The sequence below is a fragment of the Mustela lutreola genome, chromosome 7, assembly GCF_030435805.1.
Source record: "Mustela lutreola isolate mMusLut2 chromosome 7, mMusLut2.pri, whole genome shotgun sequence".
In the NCBI taxonomy this organism is placed as follows: domain Eukaryota; kingdom Metazoa; phylum Chordata; class Mammalia; order Carnivora; family Mustelidae; genus Mustela; species Mustela lutreola.
Genome location: NC_081296.1, coordinates 149,071,495 through 149,078,186, shown reverse-complemented (window position 1 = coordinate 149,078,186; position 6,692 = coordinate 149,071,495).

Sequence of the window (6,692 nt, the reverse complement as noted above, 5' to 3'; positions counted from 1 at the left end):
CACACAAGCCGCGATGAGCCCTGAAGATGTCTTCGCCTTCCTGGATCTCTAGAGAAGCAGGGAAGCTCACCCTCCCCACCCAGCACCCCAACGCACAGACACCAGCCTGGACGAGCGTCCCCTCAGCTCCGGCGGCTGACGGCCCTTCTCACTCTTCCAGACCCGTCACCGCCCCACTCACCCCATGCCCATTGGCTTGGCCACTCTCTCAGTGGCGCCTGGATCTTCCCCGTCCTGTGCGCCTGCCCCGTTCTCCCTCCCAGACTCACTCATGCCCTTGTCTGCTGCTCAGCAGCTCCCCCTTGCACTGGCCGATCCACACACCCTCTCAGGGAGCTCAGCTACCAGCACACCCTTGCTAGCGCCCCCCTGTGGAGGCCGAGGCTGCCCTTTGTGTTTCTTCCTCTCCAGACCTCACAGGCTCGAGGGGAGAGGGATGGACACTCGGCCCATATGTTGGTCAGAGATCAGGAAAGTGTACAGAACATCAGGACTTCAGGCTTGCAACACCCATAGTAAGGAGATTCAGCTCCCACACAAGTGGCCGGGCCCAGAGAAAACAAAGAGAGGCAGTTCTCTTCTCCCAAAGACTGGGGGGGCAACAGGTGACAGCAATGAACCCCCCCTGCCCAGACCTCATCATCCAGAAACTCATAAACAGGAAGAATGGGAGAAAACAGATACACACTCATCTTAATAATGACACAAAGAGAATACGATTTCATTTTTTTTAAACCATAGACAAATACAGATATAAGTGTGGTTTAAAAAAAAAAAAAAAGGTCCCTGAAATGTAAACACTAAGACACTTAGAGACTGGTTGTAGGCTCTCTGAATTACCAGAGAAAATGCTTAAAAAGAAAAATGTGATCTTTATGATAAAATATCAGGGAAGAAAGGATGAAACAGTTAAAGCAAGCGTTAGTACAATTGTTTTAAGTCCAAACAAGACAATCAATACACACAAATGTCAATGGGTTACGCACCCTTAAAAAGGCAAGTTTTCAAGTCAACACAAAAGCCTCAAAGCCCAAGTATCTGTCGTTTATTTGAGGCACGATTTAAATAATTAACTCAAAAGAAAGAATCCAGTCCAAGGAAGGGGCACAGAAAAATAGGAAGGCCTCCATTTTCATGCTATTGGCTTTCAGGCAACCCACAGTATCATGCATCGACATCTCAAAAACCACAAAATTAATCCAACAGCTGACTGCCAGCAATCACCTCCCTATCAACGGCACCCCTAGGTTTGCATATACAGCAATTTGCTCAATTTGTGCAGTTGCCTCACTATCTTCCTTGCAGAGGCTTCCAAAGGGTATTCCAAGGGGCACCTGGGGTCCCCTATGCCTCTACTGGGAGGATGCTCACAGCCTTAGTTCACACCCAGCTCCAAATAAGGCTCTGCTGATTTGATCTATTTTACTTATTGGGCTTCTGGGTAATATTTGGCCTGAATAAAGAGGTTGGCTGTATTTGAGAATCAGTATTTAATTACAGTTTGCTCTTATTGTTTTGTAAAAATAAGTGAAAAATGGAAAAATAAAATTGCCAATACCAGTGGTTAAGAGCATAGATCTCATATATACTTAAGAAATTAAGACGGAGATGGAAATCGTCAGGCAGACCAATGTGACCAATCTCTAGCCTCCATAATTAAATTTAAGGCAGTCAACTATTTGTTTGAAAAGAGCAAAATTAAAGAACATCCATGGAATGCTAAGAATTGCCTAAAAATGTGCACAATGTTGAGCTCTCCAGGAGCAGAACACTCGGGAACATGCAAGTCTGTGGTTGAATATTCAAACAACATTTGCCTTGATTACAGACTTTCAGAAACAATGACATGGGAGGTAAGGCTACCTAACTCAGGAACACAAAATAGAACAGAGGTGTCTCTGCAATTTCAAGTACCCGAGAGCAAAATCGTTAAACAGCTTGATAAAAACCACCTCTCAGAGGTAGAAGGTACAATCCACAACAATGATATGTAACATTCACAAACATTTACATTAGGAATAAAATGGAATCCAAAGGAAATGGGGAAACAGATAGAAACAGTTTCCAGGACCCGCTCAGGCCTTAAGTCATCAAATAGGCAAAAAAAAGTAAATGATGAACTGAATAAATTCAAAGGCGAGCAACATCATCATTAACAGAAAACAAGAAATAAAGAAAAGATGCCTACTTCATCAATATTAAGTTAGACTGTCCAAAAATCTCTGACTCATGTAACAAAACAAACAGATAAATGTTATAAACTCTTAGAATGAGGTTAAGTTACGTTTTAAGATTACTTCATTCTTTACAAAGAAAACCCAAAAGAATCGGCTGAAAACCAAGTAAAACAAATGTCTTTACATCAAAATCTATACCCTATAAATGAGGTATACACCTTACTTTTAAAGGCCCATGGAATGTTTACAGAATTGTTATAGAAAGCACAAAGGAGATATCCATAAATTCCCCAAAGTAGAATCTATATATCCATGTTCTCTAGCCACAATGAAATATAACCACAATTAAATAAAACAAGGTAAGCAACACACAACCCAAATCCATTCGAAATTAATTTTAAAATGAGCTCTACTTTTGTACATTAAATTCAGATAATCATTTCTTCTAATAAGAAGAAATGAAAAGCATAATTACAAATATTTTAAAATATTTTTAAACTACATATTAAAACGTATGCAGTCAACATTGCAAGCAGAGGCAAATTCATACCGTGAAATGTTTTCATAATGAAGAATAACATAAGGAATATAAGAACAGATCCACAAAATAAGCTTCAGAAAAAGCAGAAGGAAGAATCAATAAAGATAAGGGCAGATATCGTTGAATTTGCGTGTGCACACACACACACACACAGTTAAATTGATAGATTATTCCAAAAATTGATTCTTTGAAAAACCTCTAATAGAGACACTCCCCCAGCTCATCTAATAAAAAAGAGATAAAGTACACGTACACAAAACTAAGAATGACAAAGGTGATACAATCATAGAAATAGATTGGAATGTTATAAAAATACTATTTGTAAGTCTATGCTAAGCAGTTTTTTAAAATCTCAGAAAAATCTATTATTTTCTAGGATTAATAATAGGTCTAAATAAAATCACTGAGCACTCACTATGTGCCAGGCAAGGTGCAAGGTACTTTATCTCTTTAATCCTCACAGTGGTACTCTTAGCTACAGGCTCTCATTTTAATCATTTAACAACTGAGGAAACTAAGAATTAGGAAGGAGACATAGCTTTCCCAAGGTCACACGGGAAATGACAGAGCAAGAATTTGAACCCAAGTTGTCTGATTCTAGTACCCACCTATTTAAATGCTGGGCAACATTAGAAAAAGAAGCATATATTCTACAGATGCAAAAAATAGGAAGGATCCAATAAATACAGAAGAAACAGGAAAAGTTGTCAAAGAATTATCCCAGGAGAGTTATATGGGTGAGTTCTTTCAAGCTTTCACGGAATAGATCATTCAAATGACATATATATGGTACAGAATACAGAAAAAGATGGAACGTTCCCTAATTCGTTTTACAAAGCCAGCATAACTTTGATACCAAAGCCAACAAAAAATAAATTTGAAAAGTCCTAAGTGAAATCCTAACAAAATAAATCATGTGGTATATTAGAAGAACAATACTCCATAATCAGGTAGCATTTGATCCAAAAAATGTTTCAAATTTATGAAACATTATATAATTCATGCATCAACAGTCAACAACACAAATATCACTACATATTAATCAAAAAAGCATTTCATAAATTCTAAGTCCATTCCTGATTTTAAAGTCATATATGAACTAAAAATAAATACTTCATTAGCATTATGAAAAACATACCTAAGAAAAATTATTTGTTATCATACTTAACAGTGAACCAGAAACAAGATGAAGATTTCTATTTTCAACAATTTAATGTTTTGGAAGATCTAGCCAATGCTATAAGACAAGAAAAAGAAATAGAAGAGATAAAACATTGAAAAGAGGCTAAATCTGTATCATATAGAAGCGAATGACTTTCACCTAGAAATTCCAAAACATTCAACTAAAAACTCACAGGAAAATGAAAGAATTCAATGAGACAGCCAGTAACAATAAAAATGCAATCTCTTCCCTTCAGGCTACTAGTAACCAGTTAGACAAATAAGAGAACAAATTCACAACAGAAACATGTCAGCAATATTTAATTCCTTGAAATAAACTTAATGATGAATTGTGAATTTGTCAAATTAGACATTCTGTAAATATATATATAATATATATGACCATGAAAGATTATACAAAGCCCAAGTGCCAAAAAATATAAATTCTCTTTAAGTCATAATTTCATAAAATTCCACAAAAAATCTATAAAGAATGTCTTTAACTTCCTGATAGCACTAAAATTCATCTAGGAAAAAAAACAAGTGAGACTAATGAAGAAAATATTGAGATATGAGAATGAAAGACTGTTGCCACCAAATAATAACATATTATAACAATACTGTATTAAAACAAAGCAATACAAGTGTAAGAATAAACAGATTAATTGAATAATAGAAAGCCACAAGAAACGAAAACTATTAAAGTATCTAGCATCTGATACATACAGAAATAGAACATACAGTTATTTCTTACAATACATAATGATTAAGGATTCAAATATAAAAGATGAAATCAGAAAAGAAATAAAACTAGGAAAAATTGAAACTGCCTATATAAGCTCAGTGTGGGAAAGGCTTTTCTAAGAAAAAAAGAAAGTATAAGGAAAAATCAGTGATAGATTTTTAGAACATAAAAATGTTTTAAATAAAGAAAAATGAAAAACCCCATGCATAAAATGGAAAGGCAAGTGAAAACGGCAGGGGGTGATGGGAGTGGGGTGAACACTGATAACATGGGATAGAAAAAGTTACTGTTCTTTTTTTAAGAAGTCTTGTAAGACAAAAATAAAAGAGGAACATGCCAATAGAGAAGAATGGGTAAATGACTTTCAGTTCAATATGGTGAGCTACATACAGATGCTCACCTGCCTTCCCCCTTAAAACTGTGCTAAAAGGAGGTGAAGTCATTTTCATTTTGAGATAGCTCACATGGACAAAGACAGGAAGACAGGAATGGAAACTAATTCAGAATTGGGAAAACCAAATTTAAATTGGCTATGAGGAAGCCTGAAATAAAGCCTGGTGTGTCCCATGGACCCCACAGAAGTCTCAGAGATTGACAGCATCAGATGCCTCGATGGGGCAGGAAAATCCGAGCCTAAATAGGATGGAGTGACTGAGAGTCTGTTTAAGAAGAAGGTGGTCTCCAAATCCTCAACCCACTGTGCAGCGCTTTCCCTGATCCTGAGAGAAGACTGAAAATGCACAGCAAAAGTAATGCAGAGGTGACCAACACGGGAACAGCAAGCACTACTAAGAGTAAGAGTTCTAAATTAGAAAGAGGAAGAGTACAAAATTTACAAGCTGGAATGGAGGACACCCCCCACCCTACCCCGGGCACTGGTAGCCAGATATACTCCAGGCCACATATTAAAAAACCTTCTTTGGAGATCTGAGCAGTCCAAAAGAAAAAAGATTTTAAAACACTAAATACGGGGTCCACTAGCTAGCTCACTCTAGAGCCCTCAACTCACGAGTCCCAACTAGGTCACCAACTGGAATGCTGAGAGGTTCTAAACAGCTCATCTGTGTGTGTGTGTGTGTGTGTGTGTGTGTATCTATATCTATGCACGGACCTCTCCCACCAGAAAGTTGAGGAAAGCATGGAACGTGGAAGTCAGAGACACATACACTTAGAAGAAAAATTTTAAAAAAAGCTTGGAGACTCTGTAGGAAGAAGCAAATTTCAGAAAAACTATCATTAATGATATCAGGGGTATCAACTATTATCAGGAATATCAAAGCAATCACATCCATGAAACAAAATATTACAAAATAATACTTGGAGTATAATTTTAAAATGTTGCAAATAAGAGAGTGCAGAAGTGAGAATAGGTTAAAAAATAAAGACGGAAAAATCTCTTGGAAAGAAAACAAAGAATTGAGGGTTGAAAAGCAGAGGGACAAAAACATGGGAATGTTAAAGAACCAGTCAAAGAGATCCAACATACAAAAAACAAAAGTCCTAGAAAAACAGGCGGAAGGAAATTGAGGGATTGTTCAAAAAAAATGCCCCAGCAAGTTTCAGATCAAAAGAGCCTAGCAAAATGGATGAACCTAGATCCACATCAAGATGTATATGCATGAAATTTTACACACTAGAAGACAATAAGAAAAGCCTGCACATTCCAAAAAAGGAGGAAAAAGGGTCACATATAAGGGATGAGGAATCACAGAGTTTTCAGACTTCTCATCACCAGCACCGGAAGTTAGAAGACAATTATTTCTGCTTTCAAAATCTGAGGGGAAGAAAGATGACCAACCAGAATTCCTTACCTAGCCAAACTATCCATGTCATTGTGAAACAGACATTCTCCTTTTCAGATGTGAAAAGCCTTCAAAAATATACCTCCCTTGAACCCTTTCTGAGGTACCTGCTAGAGGACACACTCTAGCAAAATGGGGGAGTAATTAAAGAAAGATAATCCACAGTTTAGGAAATCAGGGATCCAACCAAGGAGAGATGATTAGGGGGCTCCCTGGTAAGGGAACAGGGCAGGAACCCCAAAGATCAAGCAATCTGGAGCAGAAGA